Source organism: Microtus oregoni, unplaced genomic scaffold, assembly GCF_018167655.1.
Source record: "Microtus oregoni isolate MIOR12 unplaced genomic scaffold, Mior012 000029F_ref0000214, whole genome shotgun sequence".
NCBI lineage: Eukaryota > Metazoa > Chordata > Mammalia > Rodentia > Cricetidae > Microtus > Microtus oregoni.
In genome coordinates this window covers 13,700,060-13,727,534 of record NW_024543088.1, presented here as the reverse complement: position 1 = coordinate 13,727,534, position 27,475 = coordinate 13,700,060, and the positions used below count along the sequence as shown (strand labels likewise).

The 27,475-nt window shown below is 37.1% G+C and overlaps 1 protein-coding gene across 1 annotated transcript in view; it reads left to right on the top strand.

The window, feature by feature from the left end:
* LOC121464671 (zinc finger protein 850-like) overlaps positions 1-27,475 on the top strand; it is a 77,266-nt gene that overhangs the window by 25,091 nt on the left and 24,700 nt on the right. The window lies entirely within an intron of this gene.

The following is a 27,475-nucleotide window of genomic DNA, read 5'->3' as shown; positions in this document are numbered from 1 at the left end:
TCAAGTCTTAGAAAGCATAAAAAAAGTCATGTGTGATGTACATTTCATAAATTTTTAATATATCTCACATTAATTTGTTGTACAGATCTTCATACATTAACCAAGTTATTATTGAGACTCGCATCATTCAATTAATTTTCAAAGCCTAGTCAATACATAGACAGCTTTACAGTTCTTATGAATTTAGAAACATTGTATCCAGATTTGGACTTCATTGTCATCAAGCATTTATTGTAAACAGAATTTATGCATCACTGTTAACATACTATTCAAGCATTAACTTTATGAATAAGTAAATATTTCTAGTAGAAGTAAATTAAGCAATAAGGTTTCTTGACTCTGTGTTAAGGTAATGTGTTAAAAACATCCAGTGTCATACTATTTCAGATCTTGATGCATCTTTAATTTCTTGGCATATGCTTGCTTATGTAATGAGATTATGTCTATATAAGCATTATTTTCCTATGATTTTTGTGATATTAAATAAGTATCAGCTTGTTTAAAATTCAGGTCTTCTCATTCAGTGTCTGTGCAATAAAACTGTTAAACATTTGACCAATTTTTATTGTATTTTTTTGTTCTGATAGTCTATTCTCTATTGGCAGGGTTTCAAAAGTGTGAACTCTTCCATGAATGACAACAACAATAAAAACATGTCATAAAATAGATGTAGATTTGTCATGGGATATGTGTACACTGTAAAGATAGATTGGTGTGATTGGTGTAATAGGAAGATTGAATGGACATTATTTAAGCATGAGGTAAAGACAAGACTTCTGGGCAGGGAGAGGAAGTAGAAGGAGGAATTGAGTCCTGCAGGTGAGTTGCTAGTAAGCAGGGAGGAAGGAGCTGGTGAGGTGTGTGGTAGAGTGCTGACTTAACATGGGTTACCAAAAACTCCACCAAAGAACTCCTACAGCTGATAAACACCTTTAGTAATGTGCCAGGATACAAGATCAACTCCCAAAAGTCAGTTGCCCTCCTGTATACAAAGGATATGGAAGCAGAGAGGGAACTCAGAGAAGCATCACCTTTCACGATAGCCACAAACAGCATAAAATAACTTGGGGGTAACTCTAACCAAGGAAGTGAAAGATCTATTTGACAAGAACTTTAAAACTTTGAAGAAAGAAATTGAAGAGGATACCAGAAAATGGAAGGATCTCCCTTGCTATTGGATTGGGAGGATCAAAATAGTAAAAATGGCAATTTTACCAAAAGCAATCTAGAGATTCAATGCAATCCCCATCAAAATCCCAACAAAATTCTTCACAGACCTTGAGAGAAAAATAATCAACTTTACATGGAAAAACAAAAAACCCAGGATAGCCAAAACAATTCTTTTTTTTTTTTAATTTATTTATTTATTAAGGATTTCTGCCTCGTCCCCACAACCGCTTCCCATTTCCCTCCCCCTCCCCTGATCAAGTCCCCCCCCCCTCATCTGCTCGAAGAGCAATCAGGGTTCCCTGACCTGTGGGAAGCCCAAGGACTGCCCACCTCTATCCAGGTCTCGAGGTGAGCATTCAAACTGCCTAGGCTCCCACAAAGCCAGTACGTGCAGTAGGATCAAAAACCCACTGCAATTGTTCTTGAATTCTCAGTATTCCTCATTGTCTATACAATAAAGGTACTTCTGGAGGCATTACCATCCCTGACTTCAAACTATTACAGAGCTACAGAAATGAAAACAGCTTGGTATTGGCACATTATATTTGACGTATGATGTTATATGCATAGAAAGCATATTTATGATTCTGTTCAACTGTAAATTCCACAGAGGCCTTTATCATTTTTCCATGTTATTATTATAGATAAGACACTTCAAAGCCGGGCAGTGGTGGCACACGCCTTTAATCCCAGCACTCGGGAGGCAGGGCAGGCGGATCTCTGTGAGTTCGAGGCCACCCTGGTCTACAAGAGCTAGTTCCAGGACAGGAACCAAAAAAGCTACGGAGAAACCCGGTCTCAAAAATCAAGAAAAAAAAAAAACACTTCATTTATCATAAAGACACATTTGTTATATTTATCAATTTTTTTTCACTTAAGTTGAATGAGGTCTGGGAAGGGTCCTGGGAATGGGAAAGTGTGGGGCATATATATGACTGGGTCCTGTTGTCTAGATGCTCTCTGCAGCCTGGCAGAAAATGGATCACAAATATTTCTCCCATATACCCCCATGTGAACTACATTGCTTTTAAAGTTAGAGGGAATAACCCTTAGCTCTTTTCTTTCTTTTGGTATATGATGTGGTACCTTCTTCAAATGAGTATCATATTTATGTTTTTCAAATATTTCAGAAATGTTTCTTTTAAATCTTTGTTGATGAGTTCCTTTAGAGACATCCAGTGGCAATCACTGCCCATTCATAATTTTCTCATCATTTATACTGAGGGTTCTCATGAAGGTAGAGAGAGAGGCACTGTCTCAGTCACCTTCATATTTTTTTCTCATTCCAAAGTTGTTCACTACAGGAGGGAGGATGGAGTATTAACTTGGGTTGATTTCCCCACAGAAGTTCTTCTCCTTTATGTGCCTGTTTGCAAACGTAGTTTGTCTTTAAAAGTCAAAAGTCATAGACCAAAGAAAGTAATACATTCTTAATATTTAACAGTTAGACATCTTCATTTATGTTTAGTCTGTCTCAAATCACTAGGCTATCTTTAAAAACTGAAAATACTTTGCATTCTCCAAAAGTGAACTAAAAATCATGAGTCCATGACCTTAATTGTGTCAGTGTTGTTTGGAATAAACTTATGTTATGGTGTCTCACGTATCCTAAAACATGATGAGATGAGATGGAACATGTAAAAACCATTCTCACCTTTCAAGATTTGACCTATGTGTTTCCTCAGAGAACTTATAATATTGTTCCCTAGGAGTGTTTATTAAACAATGATGTTTTCCACAAATCCATGATTATTATATCTCAAATAATTATCTTGACAACACATAATATGGAAGGAAATATTTTTAAAGTATCATGTAGGATTTTTACTGTATTTTAATAACTTTAACTTAAGTATTTTTAAATTTTAGCATGCTTACAAAATTTTTACCATTAATAACCTCTTAAGGGTGAATGCCATTAATTGCTGTTAATAGTACATGTTAGATTGGCTTGAGATCACAGAGAGTGAAGAGAGCTATTAACTGTGTCAAACATCTAGAAACATGTGTTTACACACATTCAGCTGCTTCTGTGTCAGAGAAGAAGCAGTTGATAGTAAAGTTTAGGGGACAACAATTGATGATAAATCCATTACACGTATTACACTGGAAGACATAAGTAAATTATCCAAACAGTAGAGACTGTCAAATTGTCAGAAAGATCAAATGGGTTTGGGAAAATAGTCCAGCATCAGAGTAAAGCATTTTTAAATGGTCAGAGAGACTAGACAAACAAATAAAAACTCTGTACAAAGGACAGCAAGAATCAGGCACAAAGAACAGAATTTTTTTCAAACCATATTCTGTGGTTTTGTTTTGCATGCACATGTTCTATCTGTGCTACATCAGGTTCTAATGAAGTCTACAGTCTACTTGTGACAGCGAAATAAGTAAGTAGAGTGAAACCCAAGCTTCAAAGGTTCCATTCTCATTTACTAGGCGTCCTTCTTTATCTATCCCCACATCCTTCATACACAGCTCGTTGTTACTCATGTTTAAGTAAAAATATGGTTCCTAACAGTAGGTCGTCAGTATTTGCTTTTCATGTCAGAATATATGAGTCCATAAGAATCTATCATAACATACTGTGGTAATATTCTGCATGCTTAATGAACAAAGTCTAGTGTTAAAGCATTTTGAACTCTACAGCTTCCATTAAAAGAAGTCAAAAATACTTGCAGTTCTCACAAAATTTCAAAGTCACAAATAACTGCGTTGAAATAAAATTGCTTTCACTTGTGCTTCATTCGACAGCTTCTATTTGTTAATCTAATTAGCAGCCCCAACATCTTTGTGAACCTTGCCAGTAAAAACAAGGTAGAGGTATGATAAGCTTCATAAGATTTTGATCTCCATAAGATTTTGAGTTCAGCTTTCCTTTCCCCACTGCTGCTTTACCTTGGTTGAGTACAACCGGCCAGTGCAGCCTGTGATCTCACTGGATAACTTGACTGCTGAGCAGACCACTTGAACTTAGCAAGGGAGAAACTCAGCATTTTAATCTCTCTTGTTTTCATGAGTATCTGTTTAACCAAGCCAGGAGTAAATACTCCCTGATTTCTGAGGCTCTGCAGATGGTGAGTGTGCGTGTAGCAGGTGAATGGTATTTAGTGATACTTTTTTTAAAAAGCAAATCCTCTAGAGAGAATCCAGGAACAGAAGGTCAGAAGAGATGGCTGGTTCTATAGTAAGTATGTCTCTGCACAGCACCTATGCTCAATTTCTTCTAATGTTGGTATATTTATTTTGCAGATCTTCGCTGCTTCGCATATTCTTGCCTAAGGAGTTTATTTCCTTTGATATTTGCATGTCTGTGTTAAATTATGACAGTTATGATTGAGTCTTTAAATATATACTATTTACACGGTGTCAAATTCCCACTGTTTTGTTTTGTTCTTGCCTGCTCATTTTTTCAAGATAGAGATCTTCAATGAACTGATGATGCTTATCATTAGTGATTCCATTGTGACAGAGGAATATTGTAGTTTCTTGATGCCCAATTCCTCCAGAGACCAACTCACATCCTCATATAAAGACAGAAAATGCAAACATATGGCATGACTTCTGCCCGGGACTCTCTTGGTTTATGAAAATGCATGTTCGTTCACATGAAATGTGTAGCCTAGCATAACTTTTTCAGTTATGAGAAAGTAGATTTAGGAATGGCATAGTCTTGTGGAAAACAAAACTACATATATGAAATTCACTTGAGAATCTGGAATGTGGCAGACATAAGTAGCTTATGCGTGGCATAAAAATGATGTTTTTTTATTCACACCACAGTTTCCATGCGTTATTCCTTGGGCAATCACTATCCCAGCAATAATGATGTGAGTCTGTGTGTGAAAAGCTGTCATCAGCTTATCTTAAATATTGATGTTGACTTCATTCACATGTATCTGGTTCTCTGTGACAATGTCGACCACTTCAGAGATCATTATTTGGTTGTTTTGTTCCTGGATTCATATACAGTGTTTGATTCTGTAGTCAGGATATAATGGATTCATGTTATCAGCAATAATTATTTTGAAGCGTTGCCAAGTGGTGAACATAAACTATCACATCTTTTGCAGAAAAGGAACTTCTCCCTAATTATTTCATTTGATTCCTTGCATTGGAAACTACCTAGCATGGGATCTCCTCGCATTTCCTCTATGAAAATGGTTGTTTTCATATGAATATTTAAAAAAATAGGGTTCTATTTAAATGTCTTTTTCTTATGCTTCTATTTAAAACAGTTTTCCTTATTTCCTAGTTGTATTTGTCTCAACTCTACTATGACCATTTTTCCCCATCATTTTCCCATTCAGATCCAAACTTTTCTTTCTCTCCTCAGGAAAAAAAAAAAACCTGGTTTCTAAGGGATAATTATAACAAAAAAATGTACTTTGATATAGTAAGATAAAATAAAAACTATCAAAGAATAATAGAAAAAAAACAATTAGAAGACAAATAGCCCAAGAAAAGCCAAAAGAAACAGAATTCGCCAAAACACTCAACTGGAAAATGTATAAATAAAATGGCGTTTTTTTTCAAGATAGGGTTTCTTTTTTTTTTTTTTTTTTTTTAACCTGAAAAGCAAAGCACTGGGATTTATTTCCATTTTCACCTGCTTCTTTTATAGATGTACATTTTTTTCTTCAAAAAAAAATCACATTTAAGGTTTTATATTTTATAAATGTCATCCCCTGGTCAGTAGGCATTTCTTTGTACCATGCAGTTTTTATTTTTTTAAATATAACGCCTATGCCTTGGGGAAAAAAAAGCAAAGCAACCAAATAAAAGCGTGCACAAGGACACACACAGACACACCACAATCACAGCAGACAAAAAAAAATACAAAATAAAATAAAACATGTGGAGTCCAATATTTGGTGGTCAACTAGTCCTGAACATGAGATCTGCCCTGAAGTCATTATAAAAATCATTCTTTGTCCATTCTCTTTGCTTTGGAGCCTGTCCTGGAACTAGCTCTTGTAGACCAGGCTGGCCTCAAACTCACAAAGATCCACCTGCCTCTGCCTCCTGAGTGCTGTGATTAAAGGTGTGCACCAAAACCGCCAAGCTCCCTGTTGAATTTTTTGAGGCTTGGCTTGCTGCATACTTTTGAGAGTAATGGCAATTCCTTGTAAAACCTAAATCTTCATGTGCAAATGTTTATGAATCAGAGATAGCTTCTGGGTTAGGGATCTGTGCATGAGTACACTTCTTATTTCATTTCAAGTACTAAACGTGGTGCATAACTACATGCCCTGTATATACTGCCTCTATTTCTGCTAGTTCATATATCCTTCAATCCAGTTGAGGTAGAGGGCTGTGTGGTGGGGAAGGGTGTGGGGGTATTGGTATTCTCCATCATCTTTGGCTCTTAAACACTAACTTCATCCTTTTTATAAATATTTATTATAAAACTATCTTTTTTCATTTTATGTACCAATCCCAGTTGCCCCTCCCTCCCCTCTTCCTATTTTTTCCACGTTACCTCCCCCCTCCCCCACTCCACGACATCAACTCCTTACAGATGGTAAGCCATATTGCTTTGAGAAAGGACTGAGTCATTCATACTCCATCTAGGATGAGCAAGGTATCCCTCCTAAGAGAATGGGTTCCAAAAAGTCATTACAAGCAGTAAGGATAAATCCTGGCCAACTGCCAGTGGCCCCCCATTCAGCCCCAGGGATACAAATGTCACCCACATTCAGAAGGCCTAACTCGGTCCTCTGCTGGTTCCTTTCCTATCTGGCCAGAATAGGTGAGCTCCTTTCAGCTCAGGCAAGCTGTTTCAGCAGGTATGCCCATCATGGTCTTGACCTCTTTGCTCATATTCTCACTCTTCTCACTCTTCAACTGGACTTTAGGAGATCAGCCCAGTACTCTGCTTCCATCAGATGCTGGACAAAGTTTCTATGATCACATTAGAGATAGTCTTCAATTAGACTACAGGGCAGGGTCAGTTTGGTCACCCTCTCCACTATTGCTTAGGGTCTTAGATGGGGTTATCCTAGTGGATTCCTGGCAATTTCTTTTTTTATTTGTTTTTTTGTTTATTGATTTATTTATTTATTAGATATTTCTGCCTCCTCCCCGCCACCTTCCATATCCCTCCCCCTCCCCCAATCAACTCTCCCTCTCTCATCAGCCCGAAAAGCAGATCAGGTTCCCAGTCCTGTGGGGAGTCTATGGACCTTCCACCTTTTTCCAGGTCTAGTAAGGTGAACATCCAAACAGCCTAGGCTCCCACAAAGCCAGTACGTGCAGTAGGATCAAAACCCAGTGCCATTGTTCTTTACTTCTCAGCAGTCCTCATTGTCCGCTATGTTCAGTGAGTCCGGTTTTATCCCATGCTTTTTCAGACCCAGTCCAGCTGGCCTTGGTGAATTCTCAAAAGAACATCCCCATTTTCTCAGTGTGTGGGTGCACTTCCCGCGGTCCTGAGTTCCTTACTTATGATCTCTCTCCTTCTGCTCCTGATTTGGACCTTGGGTTTATAGTCCGGTGCTCCAATGTGGGACTCTGTCTCTGTCTCCTTTTATTGCCTGATGAAGGTTAATATCCAGGAGGATTCCTATATGGTTTTTTTTTTGGGGGGGGGGTTCACATTCTTATTTAGCTTCTCTAGGATCACGGATTATAGGCTCAATGTCCTTGGTTTATGGCTAGAAACCAAATATGAGTGAGTACATCCCATGTTCCTCTTTTTGGGTCTGGCTTACCTCACTCAGGATAGTGTTTTCTATTTCCATCCATTTGTATGCAAAATTCAAAAAGTCATTGTTTTTTACTGCTGAGTAGTACTCTAATATGTATATATTCCATACTTTCTTCATCCATTCTTCCATTGAAGGGCATCTAGGTTTTTTCCAGGTTCTGGCTATTACAAACAATGCTGCTATGAACATAGTTGAGCATATACTTTTGTTGTATGATAGGGCATCTCTTGCAATTTCTTTAGTGGCAGATTTCTTGCTAGCTTCCTAAAAGGCTTATGCAATTAAGATATCTCTTTCTTTGTTCTCTGTCTCTGTTTTTCCTAGTCTCAACTATCAAGTTACCTCTAGTTCCCTTCAACCATGCCTTTCTCCCCTCCTCCTCCCCCTCTATCCTCCCTTCTCCCACCCACATGCTTCCAATTTTCTCAGGAGATCTAGTCTATTTCCCTTTTCAGGAACTCACCAAGGCCAGATGAACTGGGTTTGAAAAAGCATGGGATAAAACCGGACTCGCTGAACATAGCGGGGAACTATACATGAGCAAAGAAGTCGGGACTGCGAGGGGTGTACCCATCCACTGATACAGTGGGGCTGATCTATTGGGAGCTCACCAAGGCCAGATGAACTGGGTTTGAAAATGCATGGGATAAAACTGGACTCGCTGAACATAGTGGGGAACTATACATGAGCAAAGAAGTCGGGACCACGAGGGATGCACCCACCCACTGAGACAATGGGGCTGATTTATTGGGAGCTCATCAAGGCCAGCTGGACTGTGACTGAAAAAGCATGGGATAAAACCGGACTCTCTGAACATAACGAACAACGAGGGCTGATGAGAAGCCAAGGACACTGGCACGGGGTTTTGATACTACTTAATGTGCGGGCTTTGTGGGAGCCTAGCCAGTTTGGATGTTCACCTTCCTAGACATGGACGGAGGTGGGAGGACCTTGGACTTTCCACAGGGCAGGGAACCCTGACTGCTCTTTGGACTGGAGAGGGAGGGGGAGAGGAGTAGGGGGAGGGGGAGAAAGGTGGGTGGAGGGGGAGGGAAATGGGAGACTGGGAGATGGCGGAAACTTGTTTTTTTTTTCCTTTTCTCAATAATAAAAAAATAAAAAAAAATACAGATCTTAAATTTTATTCCATTGGTCTAACACTCTGATTAATACCAATACCAGACCATTTCATTATTATAGCTCTCTATTAGAGCTGGATATCAGGGACGTTGATGCCTCTAGAATTTCTTTATTGTACAGGATTGTTATGGTTATTTAGGGTATTTTGTTTTTTCATATGAAGTTGATTATTGTTCTTTCAAAATCTGTGAAGATTTCTTTTGGGATTTTGATGGGGATTGCATTGAATCAATAGATTGCTTTTGGTAGTACTGCCATTTTTATTACGTTGAGCCTACCTATACAGGAGCATGAGAGATCTTTCCATTTTCTGGTGTCTTCTTCAATTTCTTTCTTCAAATATTTAAAGTTCGTGTCGAGCAGGACTTTCACTTGTTTGGTTAGTGTTACCCACAAGATATTTTATGTTATTTGTGGCCTTTGTGAAGGGTGATGTTTACCTGATTTATTTCTCAGCTTCTTTATCATTTGTATATAGGAAGGCTACTAATTATTTTTAGTTGATCTTGAATCCTTCAATATTATTATTATTATTATTATTATTAATCTGTAGAAGTTCCCTAGTAGAGTTTTGGGGGTCATGTATGTATGCTCTCATATAATATGCAAATAACAAAGTTTGACTTCTTCCTATCCAATTTATATCCACTTTATCCCCTTTTGTTGTCTTATCACTCTAGCTAGAACATTAAGAACTATGGTGAATAGATATGGAAAGAGTGGACAGCATTGTCTTGTTTATAATTTTGATATAATCCCTTTGACTTTCTCTCCATTTAATTTGATGTTGGCTGTTGTCTTACCGTGTATTGCTTTTATTATGGTTGGATATGTTCCTTGTATCCCAGTTCTCTCCAAGACCTTTATCATAAAGGGATTTCAAATGCTTTTTCGGCATCTGATGGGATAATCATATGATAATCTTTCAGTTTATTTTGTGGTAGGTTGCATTGATAGAATTCTGTACGTTGAACAATCCCTGCATCCTGCGATGAAACTGACTTGATCATGGTGGATGATTTTTTTTTATGTGTTCTTGGATTCAGTTTGCCAGGTTTTTTGAAGGGGGGTCTTTTTTTTTTGTTTTTTGTTTTTTGTTTTTTGTTTTGTTTTTTTTTTTTTTTGATACAGGGTCTCTCTGTAGCTTTGTAGCCTGTCCAGGAACTAGCAATTGTAGACCAGGCTGGCCTCAAACTCAGATAGATCCATCTGCCTCTGCCTCTGCCTCTCGAGTGCTGGAATTAAAGGTGTGCGCAGTAATTTATTGAATATTTTTGGATCAATGTTCATGGGTGAGATTGGTCTGTAATTCTCTTTCTTGGTTGTTTCTTTATGTGGTTTTAGTATCAGGGTAACTGAAGCCTCAGAAAGAGAATTTGACGATGTTCCTTCTATTTCTATTATGTTGAACACTTTGATTAGTATAGGTATTATCTATTCTTTGAAATTCTTGTAGAATTCTGCACAGAAACCATTCAACTCTGGGATTTTTTGGTTAAGAGGCTTGTGATAACAGCTTCTATTTCCTTACAGTTTGTACATCTATTTAAATTGTCAACTTGGTCTTGTTTTAAATTTAGTAGATGGTATCTATCTAAAAATTTGTCCATTTCTTTTACATTTTCCAATTTTGTGGAGTACAGGCTTTTGTTGTATGACCTAATGATTCTCTGGATTTCCTCACTCTCTGTTGTTATATACCCCTTTTCACTTCTTATGTTCTTAATCTGGATATTCTATCTCTGCCTTCTGATTAGTTTTAATAAGGGTTTGTCTGTATTGTTGATTTTTGTATTGTTTTCTTTGTTTCTATTTTATTGATTTCAGCCCTCATTTTGATTACTTCCTATCTTCTTCTCCTCCTGCATGAGTCTGCTTCTTTCTCTTCTAGAGCTTTCAGGTGTGCTGTTAGGTCACTAGTGTGAGATTTCTTCATTCTTTTTTTTTTTTTTTTTGGTTTTTCGAGACAGGGTTCTCTGTGGCTTTGGATCCTGTCCTGGAACTAGCTCTTGTAGACCAGGCTGGCCTCGAACTCAGAGAGATCCATCTGCCTATGCCTCCCGAGTGCTGGAATTAAAGGTGTGCACAGTAGTTTATTGAGCATTTTTGGATCAATGTTCTTGGGTGGGATCGGTCTGTAATTCTCTTTCTTGGTTGTGTCTTTGTGTGGTTTTTAGTATCAGGGTAACTGAAGCCTCAGAAAGAGAATTTGATGATGTTCCTTCTATTTCTATTATGTTGAACACTTTGATTAGTATAGGTATTATCTATTCTTTGAAATTCTTGTAGAATTCTGCACAGAAACCATTCAACTCTGGGATTTTTTGGTTAAGAGGCTTCTATTTCTTTACAGTTTGTACATCTATTTAAATTGTCAACTTGGTATTGTTTTAAATTTAGTAGATGATATCTATCTAAAAATTTGTCCATTTCTTTTACATTTTCCAATTTTGTGGAGTACAGGCTTTTGTGGTATGACCTAATAATTCTCTGGATTTCTTCACTCTCTGTTGTTATATGCCCCTTTTCACTTATGTTCTTTTTTTTATTTTATATTTATTTTTTTATAAATTCTTTTTATTTTTTTCACCTCCTCCCAGCCTCCCATTTCCCTTCCCCTCCTCCCACCCTTCTCCCCCTCCTCCCACCCTTCTCCCCCTCCTCCCACCCTTCTACCCCTCCCCCCACTCCTCTCCCCCTCCCTCTCCAGTCCACAGAGCAGTCCAGGTTCCCTGCCCTGTGTTAAGTCCTAGGTCCTCCCCCCTCCGTCCATATCTGGGAAGGTGAACATCCAAACTGGCTAGGCTCCCTCAAAGCCAGCACATTAAGTAGGATCAAAAACCCCTGCCATTGTCCTTGGTGTCTCATCGGCCCTCATTGTTCGCCATGTTCAGAGAGTCCGGTTTTATCCCATGCTTTTTCGGTCACAGTCCAGCTGGCATTGGTGAGCTCCCAGTAGATCAGCTCCACTGTCTCAGTGGGTGGATGCACGCCTCGTGGACCCGAATTATTTGCTCATGTTCTCCCTCCTTCTGCTCCTCCTTGGGACCTTGGGAGCTCAGTCCAGTGCTCCTGTGTGGGTCTCTGTCTCTATCTCAATCCATCACCAGATGAAGATTCTATGATGATATGCAAGATATTCGTCAGTATTGCTCTAGGATAGGGTCATTTCAGGTTCCCAATCCTCAGCTGCCCAAGGAACTAACTGGGAACCTCATCTTGGGAACTAGGGAGCCCCTCTAGGGTCAAGTCTCTTGCCCACCCTAAAGTGGCTCCCTTAACTAAGAATTGTGGTTCCGTGCTCCCCTATCAACCTTTTCTTTATCCCAATTCTCCTGTTTTCCCAGGTCCCCCCTCCTTCCCTTCTACCTTTTCTCTCCCCATCTCCCCTTACTCCCATCCCACCCCACCCACAAGATCCCATTTTCTCCCCGGAAATTTGGTCTACTTCCCTTAGCCAAGAGGATAACTATATGTTTTTCCTTGGGTTCACCTTCTTACTTAGCTTCTTTAGGTTCACCTATTGTAGACTCCGTGGTCCTTATTTATGGCGAGAAACCAATTATGAGTGAGTACATCCCATATTCATCTTTTTGGGTCTGGGACACCTCACTCAGGATAGTGTTTTCTATTTCCATCCATTTGCATGCAAAATTCGAGAAGTCATTGTTTTTTACCGCAGCATAGTACTCTAGCGTGTATATATTCCATACTTTCTTCATCCATTCTTCCATTGAAGGGCATCTAGGTTTTTTCCAGGTTCTGGCTATTACAAATAATACTGCTATGAACATAGTTGAACAATGCTTTTGTCATTTGGTAGAGCATCTCTTGGGTATATTCCCAAGAGTGGTATTGCTGGGTCCAGGGGTAAGTTGATCCCGAATTTCCTGAGAAACCGAAACACTGACTTCCACAGTGGTTGCACAAGATTGCATTCCCACCAGCAATGGATGAGGGTACCCGTTCCTCCACAGCCTCTCCAGCAAAGGTTATCCTTGGTGTTTTTGAGTTTAGCCATTCTGACAGGTGTAAGATGATATCTCAAAGTTGTTTTGATTTGCATTTCCCTGATTGCTAAGGAAGTTGAGCACGACCTTAAGTGTCTTTTGGCCATTTGAACTTCTTCTGTTGAGAATTCTCTGTTCAGATCAGTGCCCCATTTTTTAATTGGGTTAATTAGCATTTTAAAGTCTAGTTTCTTGAGTTCTCTATATATTTTGGAGATCAGACCTTTGTCTGTTGCGGGGTTGGTGAAGATCCTCTCCCAGTCAGTAGGTTGCCTTTGTGTCTTAGTGACCATGTCCTTTGCTTTACAGAAGCTTCTCAGTTTAAGTAGGTCCCATTTATTCAATGTTGCCCTTAATGTCTGTACTTCTGGGGTTATACATAGGAAGCGATCTCCTGTGCCCATCTATTGTAGGGTATTTCCCACTTTCTCTTCTATCAGGTTCAGTGTGTTCGGGCTGATATTGAGGTCTTTAATCCATTTGGACTTGAGTTTTGTGCACGGTGAGAGATATGGGTCTATTTTCATTCTTCTACAGGATGACATCCAGTTGTGCCAGCACCATTTGTTGAAGATGCTTTCTTTCTTCCATTGTATACTTTTAGCTCCTTTATCGAAAATGAGGTGTTCATAGGTTTGTGGGATAAAATCCGGGTCTTCTATACGATTCCATTGGTCGACTTCTCTGTTTTTTGCCAGTACCACACTGTTTTCAATACTGTAGCTCTGTAATAGAGTTTGAAGTCAGGGATGGTAATGCCTCCAGAAGATCCTTTATTGTATAGGATTGTTTTGGCTATCCTGGGTTTTTTGTTTTTCCATATAAAGTTGATTATTGTCTTCTCCAGGTCTGTGAAGAATTTTGATGGGATCTTGATGGGGATTGCATTGAATCTATAAATTGCCTTTGGTAGAATTGCCATTTTTACTATGTTGATCCTCCCAATCCAAGAGCAAGGGAGGTCCATCCATTTTTTGGTATCCTCTTCAATTTCTTTCTTCAATGCCTTAAAGTTCTTGTCAAATAGATCTTTCACTTCATTGGTTAGATTTACCCCAAGATATTTTATGCTCTTGTGGCTATCGTGAATGGTGAAGCTTCTCTGATTTCCCTCTCTGCTTCCATATCCTTTGTGTATAAGAGGGCGACTGATTTTTTGGAGTTGATCTTGTATCCTGCCACATTACTAAAGCTGTTTATCAGCTGTATAAGTTCTTTGGTGGAGTTTTTGGGGTCGCTTATGTACACTATCATATCATCTGCAAATAACGAAAGTTTAACTTCTTCCTTTCCAATTCGAATCCCCTTGATTCCATTATGTTGTCTTATTGCTATTGCTAGAACTTCAAGCACTATATTGAAGAGGTATGGCGAGAGTGGACAGCCTTGCTGTGTTCCTGAGTTAAGTGGAATGGCTTTGAGTTTCTCTCCGTTTAATTTGATGTTAGCTGTCGGCTTGCTGTATATAGCTTTTATTATATTTAGGTATGACCCTTGTAGCCCTAATCTCTCCAAGACTTTTAACATAAATGGATGTTGAATTTTGTCAAATGCTTTTTCAGCGTCTTATGAAATGATCATATGGTTTTTTTTCTTTCAGTTTATTTATATGCTGGATTACATTGATAGATTTTCGTATGTTGAACCAGCCCTGCGTCTCAGCAATGAAGCCTACTTGATCATAATGGATAATTTTTCGGATGTGTTCTTGGATTCGATTTGCCAGGATTTTGTTGAGGATTTTTGCGTCGATATTCATGAGTGAGACTGGCCTGTAGTTCTCTTGCCTGGTTGAGTCTTTGAGTGGTTTTGGTATCAGAGTAATTTGGCTTCATAAAAGGAATTTGGTAATGACCCTTCTGTTTCTATATTGTGGAATACATTAAGGAGTATAGGTATTAGGTCTTCTTGGAAGTTCTGGTAGAATTCTGCATTGAAACCATCTGGTCCTGGGCTTTTTTTGGTAGGGAGGTTTTTGATAACAGCTTCTAATTCTTCGCGACTTACAGGTCTGTTTAGATTGTTCACCTGGTCCTGGTTTAGTTTTGGTAAATGGTATTTATCTTAAAAAGCGTCCATTTCTTTTACATTTTCCAGTTTTGTGGCATACAGACTTTTGTAGTAAGATCTAATGACTCTCTGAATTTCCTCTGTGTCTGTGGTTATGTCCCCCTTTTCATTTCTGATCTTATTAATTTGCGTGTTCTCTCTCTGTCGTTTGATTAGTTTGGATAGGGGTTTATCAATCTTGTTGATTTTCTCCAAAAACCAGCTTTTTGTTTCATTGATTCTTTGGATTATTTTCCGTGTTTCTATTTTGTTGATTTCAGCCCTCAATTTGATTATTTCCAGTCTTCTACTCCTCCTAGGTGAGTCTGCTTCTTTTTTTTCTAGAGCTTTCAAGTGGGCTGTTAAGTCTCCAATATGTGCTTTTTCTGTTTTCTTTAGGTGGGCACTTAGTGCTATGAACTTTCCTCTCAGGACTGCTTTCATAGTGTCCCATAAGTTCGAGTATGTTGTTTCTTTATTTTCATTGAATTTAAGGAAGACTTTAATTTCTTTCTTTATTTCTTCCTTAATCCAGGTATGGTTCAGTAGTTGACTGTTCAGTTTCCATGAGTTTGTAGGCTTTCTGGGGGTAGCATTGTTGTTGAATTCTAACTTTAATCCATGGTGATCTGATAAGACACAGGTGGTTACTAATATTTTTTTGTAACTGTGTAAGTTAGCTTTGTTACCAAGGATGTGGTCAATTTTCGAGAAGGTTCCATGAGCTGCAGAGACGAAGGTATATTCTTTCGTCTTTGGGTGGAATAATCTATAGATGTCTGTTAAGTCCATTTGCTTCATTACCTCCATTAATTCTCTAATTTCTCTGTTAGGTTTCTGTCTGATTGACCTGTCCATTGGTGAGAGAGGAGTGTTGAAGTCTCCTACTATTAGTGTGTGCGGTTTGATGGCTGCCTTGAGTTTTAGTAATGTTTCTTTTACGTACGTGGGTGCTTTTATATTAGGGGCATAGATATTCAGGATTGAGACTTCTTCCTGATGAATTGTTCCTGTTATGAGTATAAAATGTCCCTCTCCATCTCTTCTGATTGATTTAAGTTTGAAGTCAACTTTGTTAGAAATTAGTATGGCAACACCTGCTTGTTTCTTAGGTCCGTTTGCTTGATAAGCCTTTTCCCAGCCCTTTAATCTGAGTAGGTGCCTGTCTTTGTGGTTGAGGTGTGTTTCTTGTAGACAGCAGAATGTTGGATCCTGTTTTCTTATCCAATCTCTTAGCCTGTGCCTTTTTATAGGTGAGTTGAGCCCATTGATATTAAGTGATATTAATGACCAGTGGTTGTTAACTCCGGTCACTTTTTTAGTAGTAGGGTTTGTGTGTTTTCCTTCTTTGATTTGCACTGGTGAAGAGTCTCTAGATGTCTGAGTTATTGTGGTCATTGTTGGACTCCTTGGTTAGTGATTTTCCTTCTATTATTTTCTGTAAGGCTGGATTTGTGGTTACGTATTGTTTAAATTTGTTTTTATCCTTCAAAATTTTGTTTTCTCCATTTATAGTGAACGAAAGCTTGGCTGGGTATAGTAGTCTGGGCTTGCATCCATGGCCTCTTAGTTTTTGCAGTACATCTATCCAGGACCTTCTGGCTTTCATGGTTTCCATGGAGAAGTCAGGTGTAAGTCTGATAGGTTTACCTTTATAAGTAACTTGGCCTTTTTTATTTGCGGCTCTTAATATTCTTTCTTTATTGTGTATGCTTTGTGTTTTGATTATTATATGGCGAGGGGATTTTTTTTTTTGATCCAGCCTATTCTGTGTTCTGTATGCTTCTTGAACCTTCATAGGTACATCTTTCTTCAGGTTGGGAAAGTTTTCTTCTACAATTTTATTAAGTATATTTTCTGTACCCTTGAGCTGCACTTCTTCTCCTTCTTCTACTCCAATTATTCTTAGGTTTGGTCTTCTTATTGTGTCCCATATTTCCTGAATGTTTTGTGGTGAGAGTTTGTTGGACTTGCTGTTTTCTTTGTTCAGTGCATTTATTTTCTCTATGTTATCTTCAGAATCTGAGATTCTTTCTTCTATCTCTTGTATTCTGCTGGTTATGCTTGTTTCTGTAGTCTCTATTCGTTTACCCAGATTTTCCATGTCCAGCTGGCCCTCTGTTTGTGTTTTCTTCTTTGCCTCCATTTCAGTTTTCAAGTCTTGAACTGTTTCCATTATCTGCTTGATTGTTTTTCCTTGGTTTCCTGATTACTCAAATCCTAAAACTTTCTGTTATACTTCTCATCCATTTCTGTAAGGGCGTTTTTTTATATGCTGTTTAAGGGCCTCTATCACTTTCATAAAGTCAGTTTTTTCTACTTCTTGATTAAGGTGTTCATGTCCTCCTGTTGTGAGGTCGCTGGGTTCTGGTGGTTTCCTGTTGTTTTTCAGATTTTTGGGTGTATTCTTGCATTGGTGCCTGCCTATCTTTTCCTCCGAATGCTCCCCTATGGATCTTCTTTTACAGAATCAGGTCTTCTTGCCCACTGATGTACCTTCCCAGTGATGTCACTCCCCAGTGATGGTTCTCCTGGTGTCCAGATTGGATCTCTGTGCTGCTTGGGTAGTTCACAAACCAAGGGCCCACCCTGCTTGCTGCAGGCAGGCTATGGAGACAAAGGAACTACTGCCCTCCCCTATGCCCTCCCGATTTGGGTTCGGTCCCAGCACCCGAGCAGGCTGAGCTGGGAGGTGCTATGCCGCCAAAGAGGGGAGGGAGGGAGGGAGACAGGGGGTGGGGGGTTCTGGATGTAAGCTGGTCTAGGATAGGAAGAGAGAGTAGGTATGGGGCAGTACAGCCCCTGCAGGATGACCAGGAAGTGTAGAAGGGATGAGGAATGTCTGAGTTCCCTGTTCCCAGCTGCCGAGGCACTCACTCACCCCAATGATGTCTCTCCCAATGCCCAGATCGAAATTCTGTGCTGCTTGGGTAGCTAGCAAACAAAGGGCCCACCCTGCTGGCTGCAGGCAGGCTATGGAGACAAAGGAACTACCGCCCTCCCCTTTGCTCTCCTGATTCAGATTCGGTCCCAGCGCTCCGAGCAGGCTGAGCTGGGAGGTACTATGCCACCAAAGAGGGGAGAGAGGGAGGGAGACAGGGGGTGCGGTGTTCTGGATGTAAGCTGGATGGGATAGGAAGAGAGATGAGGTAGCAGGCAGTAAAGCCCCTGCAGGATGACCAGTACACCATTTTTTAATTTGATTATTTAGAATTTTATGTCTAATTGCTTAAGTTCTGTATACATTTTGGAAATCAGTCGCTGTCTGATGTGGGGTTGGTGAAGACATTTTTTTCATTTAGTAGACATCCGTTTTGTCTTATTGACTGTGATTTTTGATTTACAGAAGCTTCTCAGTTTTCGGAGGTCCCATTTATTTATTGTTGCTCTTGGTGTCTGTGTTGCTGTGGTTATTATATTTTGAAAGTAGTCTTCTGTGCCCTTGCAGTAAAAGGTGCTTCCCACTTACTCTTCTATCAGGTTCAGTGAGGTATGATTTATAATGAGGTCTATAAACCATTGGGACTTGAGTTTTGTGCTTGAGGATAGATATGGATCTATTTTCATTCTTCTACATGTTGACATCCAGTTATGCCACCGTGGTTTGTTAAAGATGCTTACTTTTTTCCATTGTATAATTTTAACTTCTTTGTCAAAAATTATGTGTCTGTAGGTTTTTGGGTTAATATTCAGATCTTCAGTTCCATACCATTGGTCAAACAGTCTGATTTATACCAATACCAGACCATTTCATATTGTAGCTATATAATAAAGCTGGATATCAGGGACGTTGATGCCTCTAGAAGTTCTTTATTATACAGGATTGTATGGCTATCCAGGGTTTTTTGTCTTTTCACACGAAGTTGATTATTATTCTTTCAAGGTTTGTGAATATTACTTTTGGGATTTTGATGGGGATTGCATTGAATCAATAGATTGATTTTAGTAGTATTGCCATTTTATTATGTTGATCCTACCTATACAAGAGAATGGGAGACTTTTCCATTTTCTGGTATTTTCTTCAATTTCTTTCTTCAAAGATTTAAAGTTCTTGTCAAACAGGTCTTTCACTTTTTTGGTTTATGTTTTCCACAAGATATTTTATGTTGTTTGTGTCATTTATGAAGGGTGGTGTTTCTCTGATTTCTTTCTCAGCTTCTTTATCATTTGTATATAGGAAGGCTACTAATTTTATAGTTGATAATTTATCCTTTAATATTATTAAAGGTATTTATTCAGCTGCAGTAATTCCCTAGTAGATATTTTGGGATCATGTATGTATACTGTCATATCATATGCAAATAGCAAAAGTTTGACTTCTTCCTTTCTAATTTATATCCACTTGATCTCCTTTTGTTGTCTTATTGCTCTAGCTAGAACATTAAAACTATGTTGAATAGCTATGGAAAGAGTAGACAGCCTTGTCTTGTCTCTGATTTTAGTTTAATCCTTTTGACTTTCTCTCCATTTACTTTGATGTTGGCTGCCGTTTTATTGTGTATTGCTTTTACTATGGTTAGATATGTTCCTTGTATCCTTGATCACTCCAAGACTTTTATCGTAAAGGGATTTCAAATGCTTTTTCAGCATCTAATGAGATGATTATATTGATGTAAATGGGTCTTCTTTCTATGTGTTGCTTTCATTCATTAATTAATAAAGAAACTGATTAGCCTGATAGGTCAAAACATAGGTGTGTGGAGTAGACAGAACAGAATGCTGGGAAGAAGGGAAGTGAGTCAGACGCCATGCCTCCCCTCTCTAAGATCGACACAGGTTAAGATCTTTCCCAGTAAGCCACCACCTCGTGGTCCTACACAGATTATTAAGAAATGATTTAAGCAAGATATGAGAGTTAGCCAAGAAGAGGCTAGATATAATGAGCCATGCAGTGTTTAAAAGAATATAGTTTCCATGTAATTATTTTGGGTAAAGCTAGCCGATGGCTCGGAGCCAGGCAGCAGAAAGCAGCTTGCAGCTCCTTCTACATTATATGATTTTATCTTTCAATTTATTTTGTTGTGGGTAGCATTATTATATTTTTGTACATTGAACAATCCCTGTATCCTGCGATGAAACTGAGTTGATCATGGTGGATGATTTTACTGATGTGCTCTTGGGTTCAGTTTGCCAGGTATTTTTTTTTTGGTTGGTTGGTTGTTTTTTGAGACAGGGTCTCTCTGTAGCTTTGGAGCCTGTCCTGGAACTAGCTGTTGTAGAGCAGGATGGCCTCAAACTCAGAGAGATCTGCCCACCTCTGCCTCCCAAGTGCTGTTTCTATTATGTTGAACATTTTGAGGAGTATAGGTATTAGCTCTTCTTTGAAGTTCTTGTAGAATTCTGCACAGAAACCATTCAGCTCTGGGCTTTTTGGTTAAGAGGCTTGTGATAACACCTTCTATTTCCTTGCAGTTTATACATCTATTTAAATTGTCAACCTGGTTTTGATTTAATTTTGGTATATAGTATCTATCAAAAAATTTGTCCATTTCTTTTACATTTTCCAATTTAGTGGAGTACAGGTTTTCGTAGTATGATCTAATGATTCTCTGGATTTCCTCACTCTCTGTTGTTATATCCTCCTTTGCATTTCTTACATTGTTAATTTGAATATTCTATCTCTCCCTTTTGATTTGGTTTGCATAAGGGTTTGTCTACATTGTTGATTTTTCTCAAAGAACCAGCTCTTTGTTTCATTGATTCTTTGTATTGTTTTCTTTGTTTCTATATTGTTGATTTCGGCCCTCATTTTGACTATTTCCTGTCTTCTACTTCTCCTGCATGAGTCAGCTTCTTTTTGTTCTAGAGCTTTCAGCTGTGCTGTTAGGTCACTAGTGTGAGCTTCCTTCACATTCTTTATGTGGGCACTAATGCTATGAACTATCCTCTTAGCACTGCTTTCATAGTCTCCCATCGGTTTTGGTACACTATGCCTGCATATTGGTTGAATTCTAGGAAGTCTTTGATTTCTTTGTTTATAGCTTCCTGAAACCCAGGGGGTAGTTCAGTAGAGCACTGTTTATTTTCCATGTGTTAGTGGGTTTTCAGAAATTAGTGTTACTGTTGAATTCTAATGTTAAACCACAGTGGACCAATAAGATCTAGGTTGTTACTCCATTTTTTTTGTATCTGTTGAAATTTACTTTGCTACCAAGTATGTGATCAATTTTAGAGAAGGTTCTGTGAGGTGTTGAGAAGAAGGTATATTCTTTTGTGTTTGGGTGGAATGATATTTAGGTGTCTGTAAATTACATTTGATTTATTTATCTGTTAGTCTTCTTATTTCTCTTTTAGGATTTGTCTGCTTTATTTGTCCATTGGGGAAAGAAAGGTGTTGAAGTCTTCCACTGTTGATGTCATTAGAATCATATGCAGTAAGAATTTCTGATTCTTTTATGGATATGGAAATTCTGCCTTTGCTACACATCTTATGGTTGACATATTTTTATTTGACAACAGTGTATGCCCTCATGGTTGCAACTATACAGCCCATGATTCTTCAACCTGTGGTTTCTAAAGAAAAATTTGCCATGAGGATAGATAATTAAGGGCACGGGTCAAGTCTGAACTTCACATGAAGATAATCTGCCTCCCATTCACATACCCCAATTTATCCCATGGATCTGCAGCTTAACTTGTCCTACTTGATTTAATATTTCCAGCACATGGATTTTTAGTATAGAAAAATAGACATATTTGGAGTATGTCTTTTAGGATAATGCTAAACAAGAACACATCAAGTTTTGTGATGAACTCTTGTATCCTTAGTCTAGGTAAAGAAATATTATGTTGGCACTTGATAAACTTTTTCCTTTCATGACAGGGAATCTTAACATTCCAGGATGTGGCAATTTATTTCTCTCCAGATGAATGGGACAGCCTCGACTTTGCACAAAGGGCTTTGTACAGGGAAGTCATGTTGGAGAACTACAGTAACATGGTCTCTGTGGGTGAGACTTTTTTATTTCAAGATTCCTTCTTTATTATAATTGTTTCCTACAAGTATGTTTTACATCTATTTCTGAATTGTCGGCCTCACTTTCATTTGCCATTCAATAAAAATCTTGGAGTTCATTATGTAGAGCACAATGTTTTATGTAACTTCATCTTGTCAAAGAATTCCTGACTCCTGGAGATAACATTCATCATTCAAACTTTCATAATACATTTTACTTTTCAGACACATTATATATATTAATTTGCATCTTAATGATTAATAATGTGTTTGCATTTGATCCAGTTGTTATTTACAAAGAAACTCAAGGTATACAATATTAACAAAAATGCTTTTGAGTGTGTGAAAATATTTGGAGATAGCACTAAGAAAATCATATTTGGAATTTTAAATTATAGGCCATCTTATATAATCAGTATGGTGGTTTGTAAGAAATCCATGTGATTTATTGTTATCCCAAGTTATGGTCATAGGTCTCTTCCAATATGCAGGTTTTTCAGTGTCAAAACCAGACCTGATCAGTTTTCTTGAACAAAGCAAAGAGCCCTGGCATGTGAACTTTGGAGAGACAGAAGGCAATGAACAAGGTAAGCCAGAATGAAGCATTGGCACACGTGGGATACCTAGGGCATAAAAAAATTCTGCCCTGAAGTGGGATGCATGGTGTAGGAGGTCCTTTTATTTATGCATTATTTTCATTGCTTAATCAATAAAGAAACTGCTTGGGCTGATATGGCAGAACTTACATATGCAAAAAAGACAGAACTGAATTCTGGGAGGAGAAAAGCAGAGTCAGAGTAAGAGAGCCACCATGGAGATGCCACATCAGACATACTGAAACTATCTTGGTAAGCTAGGACCTCATGGTGAACACAAATTAATAGAAATGGGTTAAATCAAAATTTGAGAGTTAGCCAATAGGAGGCTAGAGCTAATGGCCAAGCAGTGTTTTAATTAATTTAGTTTCTATGTGATTATTTCGGGAGTAAACTATCCAGGCAGCTGGAACAAAAGGCTCCTCCTCCCTGTAACAGATGCACAAATATTTCTACCAAAAATTATGTTAAAATTCACATTGAATGATTATCCCAAATTACATTATAAGTCTCAGTCACATAAAATGACCTAAAATTCATTTTGAATAAGTAAATTAAATTAAGGTATAAAGCTGAAGTAAAATGATTTGTTGCCCTATCTTGAAATCCACCAGGCCTTGAGATAAACAATATTGAAATAAAAGTTAGCATTAAAAAGTTTCACAATGTTTGAAGAAGTATTGCTCTGTACCTGTTCATGTCTGTTTGTCTGCTCTCTTGAAAGAATTACACAGTTTTCACTGTTGTGTAGTCTCACATAAAATCAGAAAATATAAGTCTTATAGTTGTATTCATCTTGGAAGATTGTAGATTTCATTCTTTGTATCAGATACTATAAAACTTAAATGTAACTTTTTCTATTTCTGCAAAATATTCTTTAGAAATTAAGACTTCTTTAGGGTCATACATGTTATTGATCTAACTTAATGTCATCTACTAACCTCTGAATATCAAAATTCATATGTTAATTTTCACATAAATGTTGTATATGCACTTGTTTTCCTTTGTGTTTTATATCTGTATTGGAAATTGTTTGGAGAAACGAATTTGTATATTCACAATATTATACTTTTAATACTTTTATTACTCATTTAAGAATACCTTGCAGTGTCATTAGACCAAATTCAACTTTCCATTCTTCCCATGTTCCACTTCCTCCAGATATCTTTGGTTTGTTTTTTCCTGCTACTTTTTTTACATTCACAGAGTTCAATCTGAAACTCCGATAAAATTCTGGGTATTGAGACTACGTGGTCTACAATAGGGTTGAACAATAAGGACTTGAACATTCTTAAAATCAACATTATTTCCTTTCTCCAAGTATCTTTAAGATAATAGTAGTTACTCAGCAAGGCATGGATTTCCACTCCCCTTCTTACTGTCTCCCAAGGATTTTAATCTGGCTTAGGATTGCTCATGTCTGATCCATTCTATCCTAATTACTTGAGTTTATATGGGCAACTGTCATGTTGTGTACAGAAAGCACAATTTTCTTATAGTCATTCATGACTGCGTGCCTTGTTATGTATCATCACTCTGTGCTGAATGAGCTCTCAACAGTCAATGGAATAAGTTTGCTATAAACATACTCATTAAAATTAAATTTTTCCTTGTTGTTTATACCATGTCCAACTGTGAGTCATCTTTAGTTGTCAAATTCTGCTAGATGTTTGGGAATGAAGGCTTAGAGATGCAAATCAGTGGGTAAATCAACAGGACATTAAAAGTAATTTTGATACCATGTAAAATAATGTTAGTAGGTGGTACCTTCTATCTTTTAATAATGCTTCTTGAATTAGCATGAATACTCCTCAAATTATTCTACAAAATAAAAACTGCAGAACACTGTGAAATTCTTTTCATGAGGACAGTTACCTTGATAACTAAACCACATATACGCCCAAAATGTAAGTGAAATACATGCCAATTTCATTATGAACATATAAACAAAAGTCCTCAATAAAATATTTGCATCTTATATCCAAGCACATATCAAAAAGATAATTTACCATAGAATTTATGTCAAGACATGTAGAAATAAATGAAAAATTCAAAATCAATAAATATAATCTACCACTAGTACAAACGTAAAGTCTAATTCCAGAAGTTCATCTTATTAGATGCAGAAAAGCCTTTGACATTATTAACACCCCTTCTTGACAGAAGTCTTGGAGATATTAGGGGTACAAGAAATATACCTCTACTTAAAAGATGCAATTTGCAGAAAGTGTATAGCCCACATCAAACTAAATAGTGAGAATTCAAAGCCTCTCCATTAAAAAAGGGAACAATGCAAGTGTACGCAATCTCTCTATATGTATTCAATACAGTACTTGAAATCTTAGCTTGAACAAGAACACAAATAAAGAAGATCTAGAAGTGATTCATAGCAAAGGAACAAATCAGAAGAATGTTATATGCAGATGCTATGATTTTATGTATAAAAGACTCTAAGAACTTTATGAAGAAACTTGTCCAACTGAGAAACACTTTCACCAAGGATAGGAATGCAAAATTGACTAACAAAAAGCAGTAGCCTTCCAATATACAAATGAGAATAGACTTAAATAGAATTCAGGGAAATGAGGCCTTTCACAATAACCTCAAAAAATAGTTTTGGGTAATTTGAATTGAAACAGTTAAAGACCTTTATAAAAACTTTAAGACATTGAAGAAATGAATTGAAAAAGATATTGGAAGATAGAAAAATACACATGCTCAAGGATGGGTCAATTGATATAGTAATATACTGATTCAGTGAAAAACCCTATCAAAATTCTAACACAACTCTTCTCAGATCCCAAAAACACAGTTTTCTGCCTCATATATATACAAACAAACAGAAACGTCACAATAGCTTAAACAACCATGAAAAATAAAACTATAAACAATATACCATTCAGAATTTTAAATTATATGATATTTTTTATAATAATTAGGTTTCGTATAATAATGGTATGGCTAAAAACATATATCGATCAAAAAAATTGTAGATATTAACTTATGTCCTCATCTATTACATTCATTTCGTAAAAGAATCTAGAAAAATGTACTTGAAAAATAAGAGCATTTAATCCTAATCTTACCTCAGCTGTTTCCAACAGACCATGAGTCCCCAAAGAACAAATAAATTTTCTCCAAGTGATTCTCAGTGGGGATAAAAGTAACACTTACAGGAATTCCCCATAACCAGCAATTGAAGGATATCACCAACACAACTCAGTGGAATTTTTGTACATTCTTTTCCGCCCATAATGTATAGTTTGGGAATTTATTTATTTTTCACCATACAGAATCTTTATGTACATTACACCTTTTAGAGTTTTCCTTAGCTTTGTTTTATGCAATTTTCTGGGTATAAATGTTTTTCTTTCTCTCTATAAATACTGTGTTTTTTCTTTATTTCCGATTCTTCTCTGATCCTATCTGACTTCTTTGATTCTTATTATATTATTTTATTGTTAGTTTTTAGATGTCTGTTTATTTTCAAAGAAGTGACTGAAATGGGGTAAATTCAGACATAAATAAAGATGGGGATGATCTCAGGGCATTTGAGGGATGAAAAGTTATAGAATATATTTTATGAAAGCATCTATTTTCTATATAAGAAAAAGAGAAAATATATCTCAGATGAAAAAGATCAGTCCTAGTGAATTTCCTTGATGTCTGATATTTTATGGATCTCTTCCTTGGGGTATACATGATTCTCTGTAGACCAGCTAGTAGTAACTCTTTCCAGTTCATCATTTCTTCTTTCCTTATTAATTAATATTCTGTCTAATTTCTTATTATTACTCATTTTTTTCATTTCAAGAGATTATACAGATGTGTTAAATCCATTAAGATAATGGAATTTTATGAGTGTAATTTTTTACGATTGGGTTATAGTCTTTGTATTAGTTACTTATTATCTATTGCTGTGATAAAATTCCAAGATAAAGGCAATATATAGAAGAAAGATCCATGACGATGAATCAGAGGAAGCAGTTGGCAAGGGGCTAGAGCAGCAGTCCCATCTAGAATCACAACAGGAAGTAGATAGCTCACTGTTGTTATTAGAAGGCTTTAAAATTCTCAAAACCAGTGTCCAAGGGCATAGGTGATCCAGTAAGTTGATACCTCTTTAGCCTACCCAAAAATATCCACCAACATTAGACTATGTATTCAGATATCTGATTAAATGGGGTCATTTCACTCAAACCACCATAATATCATTTATTATTCTAAAATTGTGATTGGAACCTCTAAGATGACATAAACTCAATCCTTTCATTTTTATAATGTATTTAATATATGTTATAAAAGATATTCTATCCATTTACATTAAGAAGATTGTTTCATTAGAATAAATGATTTGAAGTTTATTTTATATAATATGCCATCTTGCATATATGTCTACATATATATAAAATTGTGTCACTAATATTTTGAAAATGTTTCACCTAACTATACTAATTCAGATAATTATATATTTGTCTTTCTTCCAGTTTTATATTCTCATCAAACACAAGACTTATTTTCACAAGAGAATAGACAAGATTGTATCCAGAAGTTGGTATCAGGAATAGCTGTAAGTAGTGACTTAAAAACCTTTCATTTAGGGGTGATTTCAATATTTGGTGAAAAAAGAATAGAGAATGGATTATGTCATGATTGAAAGAATCTCTATTCATCAGACATCCTGGGTTGTACTAGAAATAAAGGTCAATAATTTCTACCTTATATGAAAATATTTCAAATTAGATCACTTACAATTTCAGAAGCAGTTTCCTCAGTAAAAAAATACAAATAAATTTTAAAGCATTTTTTCTACAAAGAATATTTAAAAACATAAAAACTGAATAA